We start from the raw sequence: 24478 nt of genomic DNA, 5'->3' as shown, positions 1-24478 counted from the left end.
GTCATTGCAATAGGCTTCAGGGCAAAGCCAAAGCACTCCTGGCATCCTTCCTGGCTGATAGAGAGCAGTCTGTGAAGATGGGGAGTTACTACTCTCCTGATTTCACTCTGCCTAGTGGAGTCCCCCAAGACTCCTCGCTAAGTCTGACACTTTTTAACATCTACGTGTCGGACTTGGCGAGGGTGATCAAGTCATTTGGTATTGGACTGACCTCATACGCTGATGACACCCAGCTGGTCCTGGTGATCCACAAAAATGGAGGAGCAGTGGCCGCTAACTTCCAGGAGGGTATAAGAGCCATCAGTACCTGGGTGGATCAGAATTGTCTAAAGTTAAATTCTGACAGGACTGAGGTCATGGTATTTGGTGAGCTGACCCAGTCTTGGTCCCCAGTTTGGTGGCCTTCGGAGTTAGGAACCCCTCCATCACCAGTATCCAAAGTTAGGAATCTGGGGGTTCTATTTGACAACAAGCTAGCTTTTGTCAGCCATGCCAACGCAGTGGTCTCAGCCTCCTTTTTTACCCTAAGAATGGTAAAGAAATTGCTTCCATTTCTTCCCCCAAATGCAGGCAAGACCCTAATGTCCACTTTGGTATTGTCTAAGGTGGACTATTGCAATGGCCTACTGTTGAACGCGCAGGAGCAAGTTTTGAACAAATTACAGCTTGTTCAAAATGCTGCCGCAAGGATTCTAACTTGCACACCGAAGTATTCATCTATTTCCCCCATCATTCGTCAACTATATTGATTGCCGGTTTGAAGCTGTATGAAGTTTAAGGCCTTGTGTATCACATATAAGGCATTGAACAACATTGGACCAGAATTTTTTAAAAAGGCCATTTGTGTTTACACCCCTAGTCAAACATTACGTTCATCTGCAGCCCAACAGCTTCAAATCCCACGCACAAAAAAAGCCACATGTGGTTGCCGGTTCTAAACTGTGGAACCTGCTCCCTCCCTACATCAAACTTAGCCCATCACTGTTAACATTCCGTAAGCATCTTAAAACCTGGCTTTTTAATCAGTAAACTCCCAATAGGAACCCCTTTGCAATCTGTAAGCACTAGCGCCGAGCCGAGACACCGGAAGGTATTTGTGCGCTATAGAAATGTTATAAATAAATTTAAAAAAAAAATAATAATAAATATATATATATATATACACATATATGTATAAGCATATATATATATGGTTTCCACACTCAGCCACCAATCAGCAAACAGAAACGAGTGAAACGGACTCTTCGAATGTCTTCCAAAAGCAGGTATTTATTTAGATCATTATGTAAAGTGCAAAGCCGTGTCTACCAATATATATGGTTGGTGTCGACCAACAAAGGGGTAACTCAGCGAAATAAAATAGTGACCAGCCCTTGGTCACGGTCTGGCGCCACCACCTTTGCCTCGGAGGTCCGTGTGCCTCTGGATGAATAGGCCACACGGAGCAGGGATTCCATGGAGCGTCAGCTACGAGGAGTTCCACCTTCGCAGCCTCGTGGGTCCGCCGGCTGTCTAAACGTGCAGCTGGTGTTGAACAGGAGATGCCGGGTAATGACACTGGGGAGTTGCAGAACATGGTTTTCCCTATGATTGTTTGAGGGAGTGACTTTGTGATGGCGCCCATACTTAGATTTTGAGATGTCATCAGTGATGTCATCAGTGATGTCACTAACCATGTCATGAATGATGTAATATGTGACATCATCAGCAGTGGATTGCGGGTGCGCGATATATAGTTAGCGCTTATAACTATATATGGAATTTCAATGGTTTTATGCGAGTAAAATAAGGTTTTGTAAATGCAAATCCCTAACTATATATGGCCTAAAACCAATGGTTTTTTCATTGAATTTTCAAGGTTTTGTAAATGCAAATTCCTAACTATATATCCACTATAACCTATGGTTTTTTCTGTGAATTTCATTGGTGCCCCCCCCCTCCCCTCTTTTCTCTTAGTAGTACTCTCTCTTTGCAGATAGTGAACGGTAGTTAGCGCAGGCCTTTGCCCCCGTTGTAATCCGTCGTGCCTGCTTGTCTCTCCATTTGATTGATTGTTATCCAAGCATTTACTGTTTTAGAATTGGTTCTCTTTGGATCATTCTCTATTTACAAACAAGCACAAAGTCGCAATACTCTGTTTAGTCTTTGCAGATAGTGAAAAATCGTGTAAAAAATAAAAGTAATCGAGCAAAATCAGTAGGCCACTAATTGGATGTCTTTTTGACCTCGCTAAAATAGAAATATTAGGAACAACCCTTCATGAGAAATACGAAAATAGTGAGATGAACTGAGCTCCACACCATGAGGGCTGCAAGACAGCTCGACTCCGTCACCCACCCCGCCCAAAATAACGACAAACCCTATGCAAATATTAAAAATATAGACAACACACCAGCAAAGAAACAGGGTAAAACATTTTATTAAATAACTATTTACATAACTATTTTATACTTTTTATTGCCCGATCCGGCTAGCTCAATCGATCGAGCATGAAACTCATGCACTCTGATAGCAAGCGTTGCTACTGATGCTATGCAGACCAAAACTGGTTTTCAGTTTGTACATTTTTCTAGATTTTTCAATCCAAGGTTGGTTCACTTTGTAGAACGATGGCTTCAGATTTTCAACATACGGTGTGGTGGCGCGGACTGGGAGGGGGCGCTTCGCTCCTGCCCCCTCCCCAAGTAAGATTTTCATACGTGAAAGTACGTTAATGGTTTTGGTCCCTGAGTTGCTTCAATGTCACTGCCATTCTCAAATGGCATAAGTTCTGGATGTTGGGTGCCATAGTTAAGAGTTCTGAGCAGTGCTTGTAACACTGTCTGAAGCTTATTTCCACCTACTGCAGCTTCACTATTCTCAAAGTAAGTGAGTGTCGTTTGTGGACCTGACTGCATTAGAAAACAATGTGATATGTTACCTTCCTAAACAGCTTGGCGGAGGCCCCTGAGGGGCGGTGTGATGGCCATGGACTCGGAGAAGACGCTTGGCTCCGACACCCTCCCCAAGTCTTATAGCACTGGTGTAGCCTGAGATCGCCCCCGACATAGGCGGCCGGCTCCCGGGGTCCGGCGGAACTTTTTGCCTTTTGATGACTCTTCAATTCTGGACCTTGTCCCACAATCCGTTTGACCTGAAGACACGCTGTAGTGGGGCGCCCCTTTACCGTTTCAGTTGCCATTCCGCCCGCTTTTGCTACACTGTGCCTCTTCCGCCATTCAGCTGTTTACCGCCCGCTCTTGCGACTACAGCGTCTCGCTCATCATGTAGTTGAGTTGCTCCCGCTCTTGCGATGCAGCGATAGGCGGCTGCCACAGGACTCTCAAAATGGCGACCGGCTCTTCGGTTTTGGGCCTGGTCCACTAAAATGGCCCTGGGACACCTTTGAACTCGGACGCTTCCCTGATAGGGCTTGGGTCCCATTCTCGAAAGCGTCCCCTCAGCCGTGAAGATTCTACAAAAGTCTTGGGGGCCTCCGACTCCCGCAGGCTTCTGGTGGGGAGCGGCTGCCATGATTGCTCGTGGAATGGCCACGACGGAGCTACGAGATGGAAGTGCTCTCATTCTAACGCCAGCTTTAGTCTGAAACATCCAGAAATACTGTAGACTACCAATTCGATCAGTTCCGGTAGCGCCCTAACATGACCCGGAAGAGAAGAACTTGCCCTCCCCTCTTTGACTGATGGTTCTTGTTGCCTGTCCCCTCTGTTGTCATTTAACAGAACTTTTTGGACTGCTGAAAGGGGTTGTGTTCCGAACGCTGGTTGGTGGAGACATTTTGGCTATATTCTTGACCTACGTTGTCGCGTAATGCGTTATATGACACGCCGCGTTAGCGCACCCGGAAGTGATCCGAGGCGCGGCGCGCAGCGCGTAACGTAAGCATAACAGGTCATGTGACTTGTTAATAAAACTTTTCATTGGTTCATTTTACTTTTGTTATTTTAATGATGAAAAGCTTGGTCATATGACCTAAAAATTACGCTTTTTATTGTTTTCGAACATTATTTTTTTTAAAACATATGTTATAATATTCCAGGCTAATGTACTTTCCCGGAAAATTTACAACTGTCCTGCAAGTAAAATATATTCCTTTTTCGAGAAAAAGGGCGTTTCTTCCTTCCATGACGGAGCCGTTGAGTAAAAGAGATTCGGCCTGCTGTCTTAGTCGCCGATACGCCTGATTATCAGATTCTTATCGATCACTTTATGTTGCAGAAATGAAAAACACAACTGCCCTTGACCATTTATCTTTACTGCGTTCCTACATATTATACCTTTTATCCGTCATGTAATTGCACTACTTTATTTCACTTGCCTTTTACTGATTCGAAAACAGTGACTAAAAGTAAAAACTTTACCAATGTAAATACTACTACCGTGTTTTGTTTTAAAAACCTTTATTGTGAAAATGTCAGTATACAAATACGGGCCTATAACCACGTGGGCCGGCCACGGAGCAAACTGAAATCGTATATGATGAGGAGACATTTACACTGTAGAGGAACGTAACGAGCGGGCCATTAGGTTGCAAGAACAAAGGTGTCTAACAGTTGCGGAATCGGTGAACGTACATTTTGTAATTAAAATACGACAGGGCCACTTACAATAACATTTTCTAGATATACATTTGCGGGCAAGGAGTTACGAGTCCCATTTATACCGGCGCCATTTTGGGCGAGGCCGGGCAGGTCCAAGATATAGTCAAAATGTCTCCACCAACCATCGGCCAGACCAGAACCCCTTTCGGCCCTTTATGCTACAAGATGGTGTCTTCCATTCAGAAAATATTGTTGGCAGCATTTTGAAAGGAAACAGAAACAGCCGTTCTCCTAGTGAGTTTCACATTGTTACATTTAGGAAGAATGTTGAAGAGTAGTATGTGGAAAATCTGAAGCCATTTTTCTACAAACTCTCAATCAGACTTGGATAGAAAAAAAAATCCTGAAGAATGTACAAACTGAAAACCAATTTTTGTCTGTATAGCATCAACAGCAACGCTTGAGTCAGCTTTGTGTCAAGCCGCCATTTTCATTCAATCAATAGCGTCCCCCTGCACACATTCAGGGACCTGGTCGTGTCTTCAGATGAAACGGATTGTAGGAAAAGAAGCAGAAAGGAAAAGGAAAAAAGTTCCGCCGGACCTCGGGAGCCGGCCGCCTATGTCATATGCGACCTTTGGCCACACCAGGGCAATAGTGAACCTGCAGCAGGTGCAAATAAGCTTCAGACAGTCTTCAACTTAGTCTGATTCTTATAATAAGTGCGCCGACAACACACACAAGTGAAATTAGGCCTCTCACTTGATTTCATTTGACTTTCGGCGCAGCATTGTAGGATGGCCACACCAGTGCGGCAACTTGCTGGACACAACCTCGGTGCCATCCGGATCTCGGCACGTTCGACTCACTGTACCGCAAGAGTGACCGCAACTCAGCTGGACACGCCGTCTTTCGGCGCAGCATTGTAGGATGGCCACACCAGTGCGGCAATTTGCTGGACACCACCTCGGTGCCATCCGGATCTCGGCGCGTTCGAGTCACTGTACCGCAAAAGTGACCGGAACTCAGCTGGACACGCCGTCTTTCGGCGCAGCATTGTAGGATGGCCACACCAGTGCGGCAATTTGCTGGACACCACCTCAGTGCCATCCTGATCTCGGCGCGTTCGAGTCACTGTACCGCAAGAGTGACCGCAACTCAGCTGGACACACCGTCTTTCGGCGCAGCATTGTAGGATGGCCACACCAGTGCGGCAATTTGCTGGGCACCACCTCGGTGCCATCCGGATCTCGACGCGTTGTGCTGCCTTCGGCCTATTCGCACATCGGTCCGCTACTGACGCCGCCTCACGTGCCAACGGATTTTCTACGCTTTTTGTAGCCCTATGCCGCAGAACAGGTCATGTGACTTGTTTATAAAACTTTTCATTGGTTCATTTTACTTTTGGTTTCCTAAAGATGGAAGGTTTGGTCATATGACCTAAAAATAACACTTTTCATTGGTTTAGAATTTTTTTTTTTCCCCAAACGATGAAAGCCCCACCTTGTTTCTGGATCATTCAGACTGAAGCTGGCGTCAGCATGAGAGCACCACCATCTCGTGGCTCCGTCGTGGTCATTCCACGAGCAATCATGGCAGCCGCTCCCCACCGGAAGCCTGCGGGAGTCGGGGGCCCCCAAGACTTTTGTAGAATCTTCACGGCTGAGGGGACGCTTTTCGAGAATGGAGCCCAAGCCCTAGCAGGCAAGCGTCCGAGTTCCAAGGTGTCCCAGGGCCATTTCAGTGGACCAGGCCCAAAACCGAAGAGCCGTCCGCCATGTTAAGAGTCATGTTGCAGCCGCCTATCGCTGCACTGCAAGAGTGGGAGCAACTCAACAACATGGTGAGCGAGACGCTGTAGCCGCAAGAGCGGGCGCAACTCAGCTGGATGGCCGCCACCTGGGGAGGCCCGTTCACGCCGCCTCCCCCACGCCCCCCCCCCCCCCGGGCCGCCGCACGCCAATTTTCGGAGCAGCATTGTAGGATACCAAAACCAGTGCAGCAGTTTACTGGACATCACCTGGGTGCCATCAACATCTCAGCGCGTTCTGCTGCCTTGGGACTATTCGCACAACAGACCGCTACTGACGAGGCCTCCCCCCGCACCACCCGGGACGCCCCATGCCAATTTTCGGAGCAGCATTGTAGGATCCCAAAACCAGTGCGGCACCCAGGCGACATCACCTGGGTGCCGTCCAGAACTCTGCACGTTGTGCTGCCTTGGGACTATTCGCACAAAAGACAGCTTCTGACCATTGTTGCTTTTTTGGGTGAAAAATGTTTAAATGTTTTTACAGTTTTTGTTCCGTTCATTATAGTTAAAAGTTAATAAAGTTTTATAATCTTACTTTGTTGGAGTGTTATCTATTTTTTTAAAAACGGGTGAATGGGGCCTTGAATCGGGTTACTGTCATGTGTGGGCTTTGGAAGTGTGCTGCTGCAGGATCGGACATTTCAAACTCAAATGCACGTTCTTTTTCTTACCTTTCCGAAGCATGGAGCGCAATAGCAGGCAGAGAAAGGGTGATGCACGTGTTGAACACTACCTGACCTGGCAAGTTGCTGGCAGTGCCCCCCCGCCCGCTCCTGAAAGAGGGCACACACACACCGCCGCCCCGAGTACTTCACAAATCTTTAAAAGACCATGCGCTTGTTCATGAGGCTTAAATGGTTTATCACCTCTTCTAGAACCCCTGCATCGACCCTCTGACGTTTCCTGGAAAAATTACCATGTAACACAATACCAAGCCCTGTCAGCTGAAACCCCCAAGGAATCGTGGGGCATATTATCAAGGGGGTTTATCTCCGCTTTTTTGGCTTTAAAAGCCATGAAAGCGGAGATAAAATTATCTCCCTATTACCAAGCTGTCGCTAACACCAGTTAGTGACAGCTAAAAGGAGATAGCGACCATCTTGGGCCCCGCTTTGCATGTCAGTGATACTTATCACTAATGACATGCAAAGTGGCGTGCCAAGATGTTAGCGACTGGAAACAGTCCCTAACATCGCTATCTCCTATTACCAACTTTTGGAGATATTCGCGCTAAGCGCGAATATCTCCAAAATCTAACACCTGCCCTGAGCAGTTCTTAGCCATGTTATCCAATGGGAGGTGGATAACATGGCTAAGAGCATTTGCTCGATAATACATAAATATCGCTGACTTTTCTGCGATAATAGCAAGGTTTATCTGCGATAAAAATCGCCGATGTGCGGCGATAATTTTTGTCTCTAAACAAGTTAGAGACAAAAATTATCGCTAGTTGTTCGTAATATGCCCCCGGGTTTTTGCTTGCAGAAATCGGGAGGCGGGAGACTAGCACTGAAATCAGTAGTCTCACGCCTGAATCGGGAGGGTTGGCATGTCTGAATTCTCTACAGCTGGGGCCATAAACTACATCCGCAGGGGTAGGTGATAGCCTGGGACCAGCCTGGCATCTAAAATGGATGCCGTGCACGACAAAATTGTGGCATTGGAAAAAAGGCAAGATGGCGCAGCCGCTGGAAGAGATGTATCAACATATATCAGCCTCCTCAGCCACCCTCAGGAAACATAGGGGATTAGGATACGTCTCCCGCACCCCCTTATACCTAGTAATTTAATTAACGAAGCACAAAATGGCGAATTCCCGTTTCGCTACCAGTTTGCGGCCCAGTTCGCGGCCCGTGAAGCGCTTCTACCGTGAAAAATCATTTTTTTTTTCTTTTCCCCACGGGACCCTTTAATAACCCCAACAACATTCCTAGGGGGTCAAGAGGGGGATACCTTGCCCCCTTTCATTAAATTCCCCCTTCGTTTTTCACCTCTTCTTCTCTCTCGATCCTACCGAGAGACAAGATGGCGGCCGCTCCGGACTGTTTAGAATGTTGACAGACACCGGAGAGCCAATCAGCTTTCTGCGTGCAAAGTTCCGAAACGCGAAAAGTAAGCGGACCGGATCGCTGCCCGGAGCGCTGTTACAGATATATATCTTGATTTAAACGTTAATTTCTCAAAATCCACTGAAGCACATATATTGAGACCTAGCAAAGGCACATCGGGCTAACAGTCCCTACAATTTTGCCAAGTTTCGTGCAAATCCATTCAGCCGTTCGAGCTAAAAGTGAGTCCAACCGCCCTATGGAAAACTCAATGTTAAAAACGCGTTTTGGGACCCCCCTTTTTTCTCAGCCCCCCCTTGACGAAACCCCACCAAATTTTCAGGGGCTGCTCAGAAACAAAATGTGCCATTTTCCTAAAAAATTTCAGCCGATTCCGTCCACAAACGCCAGTTATTAGACATAGAATTTTCAGAAATCCCATAGGGAATTAATCCTAACTATATATACCTACTGGCGATCGCCAGTAGGTAATATATATATATGTATATATATATATATATATATATATATATATATATATATATATATATATATATATATATATATATATATATATATATATATATATATTCACTGAAAAAACCATAGGTTTCACACCAGTTATAGTTAGCTGGAAATTTTACTGATATAAAACCATTGAAATTCCCACGTTATAGTTAGTCGGACTCACTATAACTTGCGCGTGCAATGCACTGCTGATGACATCACATATTACATCACTCATGACATGGTCAGTGACATCACTCATGACATCACTGATGACACCATCCAGTGAATATGTGTCTTTCTGAAAAATAAATATTAGTGAGTTATGTTTAAATATTTAAATACATATATTAGTGTTTCACTTTGTGTATAAGTGACTACATGTGTTGATAAGTAGCTACATGCGTATGTATATGGGTTATTTGATATTTTTATTAGTATCACTATGAGTGTCTATATGGTTTGGTGGGGGTATTACTTAGCACATAGATGCATGAGTGACTGACTCTTTGTTTGTATGTGTTTTGAAGACAGCATATGTACAGGACTGTATGGGTGGATGAGTGTCTATATGTGTTTGTTAGTGAGTGAATGACTGTCTCACTAGTGTCTTTATCAGTAACTACATATGTTTTAATCTAGTATATATGAATATTGATGTATATAAGTGAGTATATGTGAGAGTAAGAGATTGTAAGATTTCCTGTTTAAATAAGTATGTGTTTCTATAAGTGATTGTTTAAGAGAATAAATATGTGTAATTTTCAATAAAAGTAAGGTGGAAGTGTGTGTATAACTCTATATTCAAATAAATGGTTGTTCAATAGTTTATTTGCACGTGTGAATATGTGTGTGAGTAACTTTTGGATGAATGTCGGTGTGTAACAGGATGTATAGGTGTATCTCTTCATATGATGAGTGAGTATATGTATGAGTGACTATATAGAACTGTTGGTGAATGAGTGGATGTGTATATAGATAGTGGAAGTACAGAATTGCTTGTTGTAACTGATATAGGTATGTCCATTTTTTAAAAATTTCAGTTTCTATTTTTGAATATGTGTCTCAAGGGTTACTTTACACTGAGAGGAGGTCTGTGACTGTGTCACAAGGATGGTGTCATCAGTGATGTCATGAGTGATGTCACTGACCATGTCATGAGTGATGTAATATGTGATGTCATCAGCAGTGCATTGCACGCGCAAGTTATAGTGAGTCCGACTAACTATAACGTGGGAATTTCAATGGTTTTATATCAGTAAAATTTCCAGCTAACTATAACTGGTGTGAAACCTATGGTTTTTTCAGTGAATTTAATAGGTTTTTTAAATGCTAATTCCTAACTATAACTGGTGTGAAACCTATGGTTTTTTCAGTGAATTTCAAAGGTTTTTTTAATGCTAATTCCTAACTATAAGTTTCACTTTATAAATAAGACTGTTAGCACTCTAGTTGTTCTTTTTAACACTCTGGTACATTTTCTCATTGGGCTACAGTTGGGCTACATCTAGTTGAATTTTGGGCTACATTTTCAATTTTTGATCTCTGGTGGCCATCTTTGGGCTACATTGGGCTACTTTGGGCTACATTTGGGCTACATTTTGGCTCTAACATATATTAAGCCCAATGTAGCACAATACATATTTTTCTAAAGTTAATGTTTTTTACAAACCACTTCAGAATAGAGCTACCTGTCCCTACAATTTTCCCAATTTTTTTTAAAAAAATTATTTTGGGGAGCGCTCCCGGAGCGCGCCCCGGGGAGCGCCCCGAAAAGCGTATTTTTACAAAGCGCCCCGGGGCGCGCTCCGGGGAGCGTCCCGTAAGCGCCAATATCGCAAACGAAAACATAATCGTGACGTATCGCGTAGCCGCGACCGCGTGATACGCATGGCGTAAGCGCACCCGGAAGTACTCGAGCGAATACGATCGCACAACGTAAACTTCCGACGCGCTTACGCTGCGCGACCCGGGGCGCGCCCCCGGGCGCGCCCCGGGCGCGTAGCGTAAGCGCGTCGGGTCATGTGAGCAGAAAATAACACTTTTCATTGGTTCATAACAGTTTTGGTTTCATAATGATGAAGCCCCTGGTCTTGTGACCTGAAAATAACACTTCTCATTGGTTCAGGACAGTTTTTTTTTCTAAATGATGAAAGACCCCACCTTTTTTCCTTATTCTGACTTTGTCCTTTGACTGAGGAAGACCTGTTTGTTGCTCTGTCTACTTTTTTGCTCTTTGAGTAATATTTTGTACTATAAAATGGCTTCATTAGTAGCATCAGCTGGTGCATCTGCCCCACCACCACCACCACAACCACCAAGAGGACCAGCTCCAAATTATGTTGGTGGTCAAGAACAGGAGGAGGAAGAGGAAGAGGAAGAGGAGGAGGGGAGAAGAAGATGGCTGCCTGAAGAAAACACACCTTATAAACCCAAACCACACTTCATTTGGGAGTTTTTTTCAATTCCAGAGGGGAAAAAAAAGGTGAATGCGCCAAAAGTCACTTGCCTCATCTGCAATGATGAACTTTCACGGGGCAACCCAAATAAGAAATATTCTTTTGGTAACTATACCATGATTCGGCACATGACAAGAAAGCATCCAAACAACTACTCTCGTGCAGAGTTCCGGGAACTGGCCAGTAACCTCCCCCATTCATCAAGGACCCCCTCCCAAAGAAACCAACCCACTTCCTCGCAACCAGAAACATCTGAGGTGATGCCTTGCATTCAGCCGAGGTTTGCTGATTTTAAAATTACTTGCAAAGCTTGTGGCAAACTTATCTCCTATGGGGAACAAAGTGTGAAACTCATCGTCCTTGCAGGTGATAATCACAAGTGCCCCAAAAAGAAGTAATTTTTTGGGTTTTTTGTTTTTTTGCTCCAGTTGAGCCAGTTTCAATTCCCTTTTTTTGTTTCTCCCCCAAAAAAATACAAAAAAATATATAAAACTGTTTTGAAAAGCCAAAAAAAGTACAAAAAGTTCAAAAAACACAAAAATAATATAAAACAACAAAAAGAAGAAAAAAAAAAGTTCTTTTTAGAACTACCTCCAATTTCTAAATCAAAACTTCATTTTTTAAACACTCTGTCACCTTTTTTCATCATAGTGCGCTCCCAGGGCCGCTCCCCGGTGCGCGCACCGTGCGCTTCCCCCGCGCAAAACGAAAAAAAAAAAATATTTCAAATGCCCCGCGGGGCCCTTTTATAGCCCCCACATCAAACCTAGGGGGTCAAAGGGGTCTATCCCTGACGCCTTATGGTCAGTTCCCACTTTGTTTTAGCCACCTCTTATGTCTCGATTTTACCGAGACACAAGATGGCGACCGCTCTGGACTGTTTCGAATGTTTACAGACACCCGAGAGCCAATCAGCTTTCCATGCGCACCTCGCGTGGCGCGCCTGGAGCGCTCCCCGGTGCGCGCACCGGTGCGCTGCTATAGATATATATATTTTTTTGAACCTAAATTACTCAAAATCCACTGGAGCACATATCTTGAGACATAGCAAAGGCACATCGGGCTACCAGTCCCTACAATTTTGCCAAGTTTGGTGGAAATCCATTCAGCCGTTCGGGCTAAAAGTGAAATCGACCGCCCTATGGAAATTAACATGGGGAAAACGCGTTTTGGGACCCCCCTTTTATCTCGGCCCCCGCTTGACAAATCCCCCCCAAACTTTCAGGGAAGGACCGGAACGCCGCGAGGCCATTTTCAGGAAATTTTCAGGCAGATTCGTCAACCGGCGCAAAAGTTATTCCAAATAGAATTTTGAGATTTAACATTGAAAAAAATCCTAACTATAACTACCTACTGGCGACCGCCAGTAGGTAATATATATATATATATATATATATATATATATATATATATATATATATATATATATATATATATTAAACAGGTTTATACTTGCCCGTTAAATAATTACAATTTCGTGGTAAAGACATTTGTTGTAAAGGAATATTCATTGTAAAAAATGTCATTGTAAAGACTTTTTTGTTATAACGCTTGCATTGTAAATCCATTCGTTAAAATGGCATTCGCTATTGCATCCTACATTCAACAGAAAAAGGAATAAATCAAGGTCAGTGGCAGCCCTTGCTTGGGGACTGCTATTGACCTCGGTTTTAAACATTCCTGTCACAGGCAGTAAGCCCAACCACACAAGTAGCACAGTGTTTTTAGCTTCAAAAGTAGGGCAATGCTGGGTGATAGGAATTTTGTGGATTCCAGAAGTTTCAATTACAGAAATGTGAGGAAAATGCATGATTTCAGGCAAAGTTTGAGGTTTGGGTAAGAAAACCTCATGGGATTCCCACAAAGCACGCCACCCTGTTATCTCGTGTATGTCTCCTTTTCAAAAATATCCGTGGTTGGTCGGGTTTCCAAGGGTGGCGACCAAGCAGGACGACCAGGTATTGCCCCAAATCCCACAGCTACCCCTAGTGCTGCTCTCTCAACATAGCACTTTAGGCCCTTTTTTGTCAAGGTCTCTTGGCTCGCCAATACATGTGAGGTATCATTTTTATCAGAAGGCTTGGACGTAATGCTGTGTGGTAGGACATGTGTGGCTCCCTGCAGATTCCAGAGTTTTTCCTCACAGAAATGTAAGGAAAATATGTGCTTTTAGTCAATGTTTGAGGTTTGCATGACATTGTGGGTAAGGAAATGGTGTGGGATGCACATCATCCTGGACTCCCCCAGATATTTAGTTTTCAGAACGGTCTGGGTTATTCCAGGGGGCTGCCTTCCCAAGTCCAAAAAGTGCAGCCATTCACCATTGCCAGCATGACAATATTTGGAGTTAGCCACACTCTCCTGGCCCATATGTAAAAATAACACCCAAAAGAATCAAATGTTCTCTTGCTTGCCATTAGCATGGAATTTCTGCCCTCTTTGGGGACTAGTTGGGGTAATTACCCCTGTCTACGGGGGGAAAGAAAGGCTGTTGCACCATTTAGTTGAAGGATGGGCATGCCCCTGCTCATGCCGGGCAGCCCACACCCCTGTATATTTTTATTATTAAGCAGTTGTACATGTCACAACAGGACAGATTGAATGAAGTACAAACTGTAGGCCAATCGCTGAGGTACAAATCATCGCCCATACTGACAATCTATAATAATGAATACAGTACATATACCAATCCTTGGCTACAATGTTTACCCCAGACAGGGCTGGCAAAGGGGGCATTCCTGAACCATTCAGGGCATGGATGTGTATTTTGTAGGTGACGAGAGGGGAGCCGCCTGAAAAACATTGTGATCGAGCGTGAAGATTACCCCTGCCATGCACCCAGGATGCTTTATTGCTAAGCCAGTAAAATACGGGCGTATCAATAGCAACTAAGGATACTCATGGAAGAAGAACCGTGAGTGGGTGAACCACCCTTTTAGGACAGCAAGGAATGGACACACGTTAGAGTGTGTGCCTGTATTTGTCTGTCTATACTTTTTCTTTTTATATTTCTTTCACTGGTCCTGACGAATGCTTGAGTGAATGATTCTCTATTTTAGCAGAAACATGTTGACCCCACTTATATTTCTTTTGTAAAGGACATTAGGTTTTCCATTGCTATTTCCATATCATGTCCGAATTTTCACTTGCTTTTAATGGAAGCAGGCTATCCCTTTATTAAAATTGATACCAGGAACTGCTATACTTCCTTTTAAACTTGCACTTTCTATCATGGGCTTAATGGCTGGCCCTTTTCATTTTCATACTTAAGAACCCAATGATGAGATTAAAACACCTACTTGTTTGGTGTTTGAGGGTTCGTTTTCTCACCTCCTATCTCATTTCTCCCTGCTGTGCTTTTTCATTGCCCCCTTTTTCCTCCTGGCAAGACTGTGCTTTTGGTGGATCTTTGGAGGAGTAGTGTTTTATATAAAATTCTTGACGCTCTTTTGTTGTTTTGGAATATTGGATAGCATGGGGTCTAGGAGCGTTTCTGCTGTAGCCCTTTCTCTCTATTTGCTTTGCAATATTTGTAGTTAGCCACACTCTCCTGGCCCATATGTAAAAATAACACCCAAAAGAATCAAACGTTCTCTTGCTTGCCATTAGCATGGAATTTCTGCCCTCTTTGGGGACAGGTTGGGTTAATTACCCCTGTCTACGGGGGGAAAGAAAGGATGTTGCCCCATTTACTTGAAGGATGGGCATCGCCCTGCTCATGCCGGGCAGCCCACACCCCTATATATTTTTATTATTAAGCAGTTGTACATGTCACAACAGGACAGATTGAATGAAGTACAAACAGTAGGCCAATCGCTGAGGTACAAATCATCGCCCATACTGGCAATCTATAATAATGAATACAGTACATATACCAATCCTTGGCTACAATGTTTACCCCAGACAGGGCTGGCAAAGGGGGCATTCCTGGACCGTTGCTCCAGCGCCAACCTCAACCCCCTCAGGAACCCCTGTTTTGAGCCCAGTTTCCCCACATTTTGAAAAACTTACAGGGACATCCAAGGCCTTAGTATATCTCGTGCTCCCCTAGCTGGCACCAGTCGAGGTCATTTTTCCAGTCCCAGATGTTCGGTGGTCTTTCTGCGCCCCAGGCCATGCTAATGTTACCTTTAGAGACACCTGTCGCCAATGATTATCCACAGTGCAGAGTATCTGGGCCATTTCACCTCCCCAGAGATGCCCAGGATCAGCTATCTGGCTTCCAAAGGGACCTCCAGTCCCGTAACCATGGCAATTACCGCAGTGACCTCCCTCCAATACTGTTGAATCTCAGGGCATTCCCAAATGATGTGGTTAAAGGTGCCGATTTCACAGCAGCCTCTAGTACACAGAGCAGAGTTACACCGGCCCATGTGGTGTAGTCTGGATCAAGAGTAGTAAGATCTATGCAGTTGTTTTAGGTGAAATCGGGCCCTTATGGCTATTTCTCTGGGGCACTGTAAGGCCCCCCCCAATCATCGTCCTTTATGGGACCGACTTCACACACCCAAGCCTCCTGCCGTGACCAAAAAAGGTCCAGTGAATTTTTTTTTATCTTTCTGTAGACCAGGGAGCCCAACCCTATATTTAAAAAATAAAACATTCCCTGACATCTAGTGGATTTTCTGCCTCACCCAGGGCAGGTCAGGGGTAATTACCCCAATCTGCCTCCAAAGGTGCAGAAATACTGTTGCACAATTTAGTTGGGCTGGGGGCATTATGGGCTGCTTCCACCCCTATATGTAAAAAAACCAAAAAAACGTTTGGTGTCGTCTAGTTGGATTTCTTACCTCCCTGTTGCGAGGGCAGATCAGGGGCAATTACTCCACCTGCCTTCCACTAGTGGAGACAGAAAGACTTTTGTCCCATGAACGGCTCCCCACCACTATATTAAAAAATCCTGGTGTCTAGTGGGCAGATAGACTTTGGCAATCATTTTTGGGAGTGAGGGTGGTGGCATGGCCATGGTGTCTAGTGGACTTCGGGGGTATTTACCCCATCACAGACTGATCAGATATGGGAGTGGGGGAGCACATGTCCTTGTAAAAGGGGCCGCTTCCCCAAAATCCCTGGTGTTTTATGGGTAGATCCCTTCTTGGGTATCGTTCTCTTATGGCAATCCCTAAGTACCAGTGCACTGGGGAGGGATATCATTGGAAAGGGGGGAATCTCCCTTTCCCAACAATACCTTTCCCATTCCAATCAGTGCTTGGGGGCTAAGATAGGCCCCGCGGACTGATGCAGTGAAAGTAAAACGTGCCCATGATCTCGTTTTACTTTCACTTTATGTAATAACGTCAGTGCTGATCGTCATTACACAACAAAAAAATTGACTTGGGTTGCTCATCCTCCACAAACGCCAAAGTTATTAGACATAGAATTTTCAGAAATCCCATAGGGAATTAATCCTAACTATATATACCTACTGGCGATAGCCAGTAGGTAATATATATATATATATATATATATATATATATATATATATATATATATATATATATATATATTAAACAGGTTTATACTTGCCCGTTAAATAATTACAATTTCGTGGTAAAGACATTTGTTGTAAAGGAATATTCATTGTAAAAAATGTCATTGTAAAGACTTTTTTGTTATAACGCTTGCATTGTAAATCCATTCGTTAAAATGGCATTCGCTATTGCATCCTACATTCAACAGAAAAAGGAATAAATCAAGGTCAGTGGCAGCCCTTGCTTGGGGACTGCTATTGACCTCGGTTTTAAACATTCCTGTCACAGGCAGTAAGCCCAACCACACAAGTAGCACAGTGTTTTTAGCTTCAAAAGTAGGGCAATGCTGGGTGATAGGAATTTTGTGGATTCCAGAAGTTTCAATTACAGAAATGTGAGGAAAATGCATGATTTCAGGCAAAGTTTGAGGTTTGGGTAAGAAAACCTCATGGGATTCCCACAAAGCACGCCACCCTGTTATCTCGTGTATGTCTCCTTTTCAAAAATATCCGTGGTTGGTCGGGTTTCCAAGGGTGGCGACCAAGCAGGACGACCAGGTATTGCCCCAAATCCCACAGCTACCCCTAGTGCTGCTCTCTCAACATAGCACTTTAGGCCCTTTTTTGTCAAGGTCTCTTGGCTCGCCAATACATGTGAGGTATCATTTTTATCAGAAGGCTTGGACGTAATGCTGTGTGGTAGGACATGTGTGGCTCCCTGCAGATTCCAGAGTTTTTCCTCACAGAAATGTAAGGAAAATATGTGCTTTTAGTCAATGTTTGAGGTTTGCATGACATTGTGGGTAAGGAAATGGTGTGGGATGCACATCATCCTGGACTCCCCCAGATATTTAGTTTTCAGAACGGTCTGGGTTATTCCAGGGGGCTGCCTTCCCAAGTCCAAAAAGTGCAGCCATTCACCATTGCCAGCATGACAATATTTGGAGTTAGCCACACTCTCCTGGCCCATATGTAAAAATAACACCCAAAAGAATCAAATGTTCTCTTGCTTGCCATTAGCATGGAATTTCTGCCCTCTTTGGGGACTAGTTGGGGTAATTACCCCTGTCTACGGGGGGAAAGAAAGGCTGTTGCACCATTTAGTTGAAGGATGGGCATGCCCCTGCTCATGCCGGGCAGCCCACACCCCTGTATATTTTTATTATTAAGCAGTTGTACATGTCACAACAGGACAGATTGAATGAAGTACAAACTGTAGGCCAATCGCTGAGGTACAAATCATCGCCCATACTGACAATCTATAATAATGAATACAGTACATATACCAATCCTTGGCTACAATGTTTACCCCAGACAGGGCTGGCAAAGGGGGCATTCCTGAACCATTCAGGGCATGGATGTGTATTTTGTAGGTGACGAGAGGGGAGCCGCCTGAAAAACATTGTGATCGAGCGTGAAGATTACCCCTGCCATGCACCCAGGATGCTTTATTGCTAAGCCAGTAAAATACGGGCGTATCAATAGCAACTAAGGATACTCATGGAAGAAGAACCGTGAGTGGGTGAACCACCCTTTTAGGACAGCAAGGAATGGACACACGTTAGAGTGTGTGCCTGTATTTGTCTGTCTATACTTTTTCTTTTTATATTTCTTTCACTGGTCCTGACGAATGCTTGAGTGAATGATTCTCTATTTTAGCAGAAACATGTTGACCCCACTTATATTTCTTTTGTAAAGGACATTAGGTTTTCCATTGCTATTTCCATATCATGTCCGAATTTTCACTTGCTTTTAATGGAAGCAGGCTATCCCTTTATTAAAATTGATACCAGGAACTGCTATACTTCCTTTTAAACTTGCACTTTCTATCATGGGCTTAATGGCTGGCCCTTTTCATTTTCATACTTAAGAACCCAATGATGAGATTAAAACACCTACTTGTTTGGTGTTTGAGGGTTCGTTTTCTCACCTCCTATCTCATTTCTCCCTGCTGTGCTTTTTCATTGCCCCCTTTTTCCTCCTGGCAAGACTGTGCTTTTGGTGGATCTTTGGAGGAGTAGTGTTTTATATAAAATTCTTGACGCTCTTTTGTTGTTTTGGAATATTGGATAGCATGGGGTCTAGGAGCGTTTCTGCTGTAGCCCTTTCTCTCTATTTGCTTTGCAATATTTGTAGTTAGCCACACTCTCCTGGCCCATATGTAAAAATAACACCCAAAAGAATCAAACGTTCTCTTGCTTGCCATTAGCATGGAATTTCTGCCCTCTTTGGGGACAGGTTGGGTTAATTACCCCTGTCTACGGGGGGAAAGAAAGGATGTTGCCCCATTTACTTGAAGGATGGGCATCGCCCTGCTCATGCCGGGCAGCCCACACCCCTATATATTTTTATTATTAAGCAGTTGTACATGTCACAACAGGACAGATTGAATGAAGTACAAACAGTAGGCCAATCGCTGAGGTACAAATCATCGCCCATACTGGCAATCTATAATAATGAATACAGTACATATACCAATCCTTGGCTACAATGTTTACCCCAGACAGGGCTGGCAAAGGGGGCATTCCTGGACCGTTGCTCCAGCGCCAACCTCAACCCCCTCAGGAACCCCTGTTTTGAGCCCAGTTTCCCCACATTTTGAAAAACTTACAGGGACATCCAAGGCCTTAGTATATCTCGTGCTCCCCTAGCTGGCACCAGTCGAGGTCATTTTTCCAGTCCCAGATGTTCGGTGGTCTTTCTGCGCCCCAGGCCATGCTAATGTTACCTTTAGAGACACCTGTCGCCAATGATTATCCACAGTGCAGAGTATCTGGGCCATTTCACCTCCCCAGAGATGCCCAGGATCAGCTATCTGGCTTCCAAAGGGACCTCCAGTCCCGTAACCATGGCAATTACCGCAGTGACCTCCCTCCAATACTGTTGAATCTCAGGGCATTCCCAAATGATGTGGTTAAAGGTGCCGATTTCACAGCAGCCTCTAGTACACAGAGCAGAGTTACACCGGCCCATGTGGTGTAGTCTGGATCAAGAGTAGTAAGATCTATGCAGTTGTTTTAGGTGAAATCGGGCCCTTATGGCTATTTCTCTGGGGCACTGTAAGGCCCCCCCAATCATCGTCCTTTATGGGACCGACTTCACACACCCAAGCCTCCTGCCGTGACCAAAAAAGGTCCAGTGAATTTTTTTTTATCTTTCTGTAGACCAGGGAGCCCAACCCTATATTTAAAAAATAAAACATTCCCTGACATCTAGTGGATTTTCTGCCTCACCCAGGGCAGGTCAGGGGTAATTACCCCAATCTGCCTCCAAAGGTGCAGAAATACTGTTGCACAATTTAGTTGGGCTGGGGGCATTATGGGCTGCTTCCACCCCTATATGTAAAAAAACCAAAAAAACGTTTGGTGTCGTCTAGTTGGATTTCTTACCTCCCTGTTGCGAGGGCAGATCAGGGGCAATTACTCCACCTGCCTTCCACTAGTGGAGACAGAAAGACTTTTGTCCCATGAACGGCTCCCCACCACTATATTAAAAAATCCTGGTGTCTAGTGGGCAGATAGACTTTGGCAATCATTTTTGGGAGTGAGGGTGGTGGCATGGCCATGGTGTCTAGTGGACTTCGGGGGTATTTACCCCATCACAGACTGATCAGATATGGGAGTGGGGGAGCACATGTCCTTGTAAAAGGGGCCGCTTCCCCAAAATCCCTGGTGTTTTATGGGTAGATCCCTTCTTGGGTATCGTTCTCTTATGGCAATCCCTAAGTACCAGTGCACTGGGGAGGGATATCATTGGAAAGGGGGGAATCTCCCTTTCCCAACAATACCTTTCCCATTCCAATCAGTGCTTGGGGGCTAAGATATGCCCCCGCGGACTGATGCAGTGAAAGTAAAACGTGCCCATGATCTCGTTTTACTTTCACTTTATGTAATAACGTCAGTGCTGATCGTCATTACACAACAAAAAAATTGACTTGGGTTGCTCATCCTCCACAAACGCCAAAGTTATTAGACATAGAATTTTCAGAAATCCCATAGGGAATTAATCCTAACTATATATACCTACTGGCGATAGCCAGTAGGTAATATATATATATATATATATATATATATATATATATATATAATATATATATATATACATTAAACAGGTTTATACTTGCCCGTTAAATAATTACAATTTCGTGGTAAAGACATTTGTTGTAAAGGAATATTCATTGTAAAAAATGTCATTGTAAAGACTTTTTTGTTATAACGCTTGCATTGTAAATCCATTCGTTAAAATGGCATTCGCTATTGCATCCCACATTCAACAGAAAAAGGAATAAATCAAGGTCAGTGGCAGCCCTTGCTTGGGGACTGCTATTGACCTCGGTTTTAAACATTCCTGTCACAGGCAGTAAGCCCAACCACACAAGTAGCACAGTGTTTTTAGCTTCAAAAGTAGGGCAATGCTGGGTGATAGGAATTTTGTGGATTCCAGAAGTTTCAATTACAGAAATGTGAGGAAAATGCATGATTTCAGGCAAAGTTTGAGGTTTGGGTAAGAAAACCTCATGGGATTCCCACAAAGCACGCCACCCTGTTATCTCGTGTATGTCTCCTTTTCAAAAATATCCGTGGTTGGTCGGGTTTCCAAGGGTGGCGACCAAGCAGGACGACCAGGTATTGCCCCAAATCCCACAGCTACCCCTAGTGCTGCTCTCTCAACATAGCACTTTAGGCCCTTTTTTGTCAAGGTCTCTTGGCTCGCCAATACATGTGAGGTATCATTTTTATCAGAAGGCTTGGACGTAATGCTGTGTGGTAGGACATGTGTGGCTCCCTGCAGATTCCAGAGTTTTTCCTCACAGAAATGTAAGGAAAATATGTGCTTTTAGTCAATGTTTGAGGTTTGCATGACATTGTGGGTAAGGAAATGGTGTGGGATGCACATCATCCTGGACTCCCCCAGATATTTAGTTTTCAGAACGGTCTGGGTTATTCCAGGGGGCTGCCTTCCCAAGTCCAAAAAGTGCAGCCATTCACCATTGCCAGCATGACAATATTTGGAGTTAGCCACACTCTCCTGGCCCATATGTAAAAATAACACCCAAAAGAATCAAATGTTCTCTTGCTTGCCATTAGCATGGAATTTCTGCCCTCTTTGGGGACTAGTTGGGGTAATTACCCCTGTCTACGGGGGGAAAGAAAGGCTGTTGCACCATTTAGTTGAAGGATGGGCATGCCCCTGCTCATGCCGGGCAGCCCACACCCCTGTATATTTTTATTATTAAGCAGTTGTACATGTCACAACAGGACAGATTGAATGAAGTACAAACTGTAGGCCAATCGCTGAGGTACAAATCATCGCCCATACTGACAATCTATAATAATGAATACAGTACATATACCAATCCTTGGCTACAATGTTTACCCCAGACAGGGCTGGCAAAGGGGGCATTCCTGAACCATTCAGGGCATGGATGTGTATTTTGTAGGTGACGAGAGGGGAGCCGCCTGAAAAACATTGTGATCGAGCGTGAAGATTACCCCTGCCATGCACCCAGGATGCTTTATTGCTAAGCCAGTAAAATACGGGCGTATCAATAGCAACTAAGGATACTCATGGAAGAAGAACCGTGAGTGGGTGAACCACCCTTTTAGGACAGCAAGGAATGGACACACGTTAGAGTGTGTGCCTGTATTTGTCTGTCTATACTTTTTCTTTTTATATTTCTTTCACTGGTCCTGACGAATGCTTGAGTGAATGATTCTCTATTTTAGCAGAAACAAGTTGACCCCACTTATATTTCTTTTGTAAAGGACATTAGGTTTTCCATTGCTATTTCCATATCATGTCCGAATTTTCACTTGCTTTTAATGGAAGCAGGCTATCCCTTTATTAAAATTGATACCAGGAACTGCTATACTTCCTTTTAAACTTGCACTTTCTATCATGGGCTTAATGGCTGGCCCTTTTCATTTTCATACTTAAGAACCCAATGATGAGATTAAAACACCTACTTGTTTGGTGTTTGAGGGTTCGTTTTCTCACCTCCTATCTCATTTCTCCCTGCTGTGCTTTTTCATTGCCCCCTTTTTCCTCCTGGCAAGACTGTGCTTTTGGTGGATCTTTGGAGGAGTAGTGTTTTATATAAAATTCTTGACGCTCTTTTGTTGTTTTGGAATATTGGATAGCATGGGGTCTAGGAGCGTTTCTGCTGTAGCCCTTTCTCTCTATTTGCTTTGCAATATTTGTAGTTAGCCACACTCTCCTGGCCCATATGTAAAAATAACACCCAAAAGAATCAAACGTTCTCTTGCTTGCCATTAGCATGGAATTTCTGCCCTCTTTGGGGACAGGTTGGGTTAATTACCCCTGTCTACGGGGGGAAAGAAAGGATGTTGCCCCATTTACTTGAAGGATGGGCATCGCCCTGCTCATGCCGGGCAGCCCACACCCCTATATATTTTTATTATTAAGCAGTTGTACATGTCACAACAGGACAGATTGAATGAAGTACAAACAGTAGGCCAATCGCTGAGGTACAAATCATCGCCCATACTGGCATTCTATAATAATGAATACAGTACATATACCAATCCTTGGCTACAATGTTTACCCCAGACAGGGCTGGCAAAGGGGGCATTCCTGGACCGTTGCTCCAGCGCCAACCTCAACCCCCTCAGGAACCCCTGTTTTGAGCCCAGTTTCCCCACATTTTGAAAAACTTACAGGGACATCCAAGGCCTTAGTATATCTCGTGCTCCCCTAGCTGGCACCAGTCGAGGTCATTTTTCCAGTCCCAGATGTTCGGTGGTCTTTCTGCGCCCCAGGCCATGCTAATGTTACCTTTAGAGACACCTGTCGCCAATGATTATCCACAGTGCAGAGTATCTGGGCCATTTCACCTCCCCAGAGATGCCCAGGATCAGCTATCTGGCTTCCAAAGGGACCTCCAGTCCCGTAACCATGGCAATTACCGCAGTGACCTCCCTCCAATACTGTTGAATCTCAGGGCATTCCCAAATGATGTGGTTAAAGGTGCCGATTTCACAGCAGCCTCTAGTACACAGAGCAGAGTTACACCGGCCCATGTGGTGTAGTCTGGATCAAGAGTAGTAAGATCTATGCAGTTGTTTTAGGTGAAATCGGGCCCTTATGGCTATTTCTCTGGGGCACTGTAAGGCCCCCCCCAATCATCGTCCTTTATGGGACCGACTTCACACACCCAAGCCTCCTGCCGTGACCAAAAAAGGTCCAGTGAATTTTTTTTTATCTTTCTGTAGACCAGGGAGCCCAACCCTATATTTAAAAAATAAAACATTCCCTGACATCTAGTGGATTTTCTGCCTCACCCAGGGCAGGTCAGGGGTAATTACCCCAATCTGCCTCCAAAGGTGCAGAAATACTGTTGCACAATTTAGTTGGGCTGGGGGCATTATGGGCTGCTTCCACCCCTATATGTAAAAAAACCAAAAAAACGTTTGGTGTCGTCTAGTTGGATTTCTTACCTCCCTGTTGCGAGGGCAGATCAGGGGCAATTACTCCACCTGCCTTCCACTAGTGGAGACAGAAAGACTTTTGTCCCATGAACGGCTCCCCACCACTATATTAAAAAATCCTGGTGTCTAGTGGGCAGATAGACTTTGGCAATCATTTTTGGGAGTGAGGGTGGTGGCATGGCCATGGTGTCT

This window comes from Lissotriton vulgaris, chromosome 2_1, assembly GCF_964263255.1.
Source record: "Lissotriton vulgaris chromosome 2_1, aLisVul1.2, whole genome shotgun sequence".
Classification (NCBI taxonomy): domain Eukaryota; kingdom Metazoa; phylum Chordata; class Amphibia; order Caudata; family Salamandridae; genus Lissotriton; species Lissotriton vulgaris.
This window is presented reverse-complemented; position numbering follows the sequence as displayed.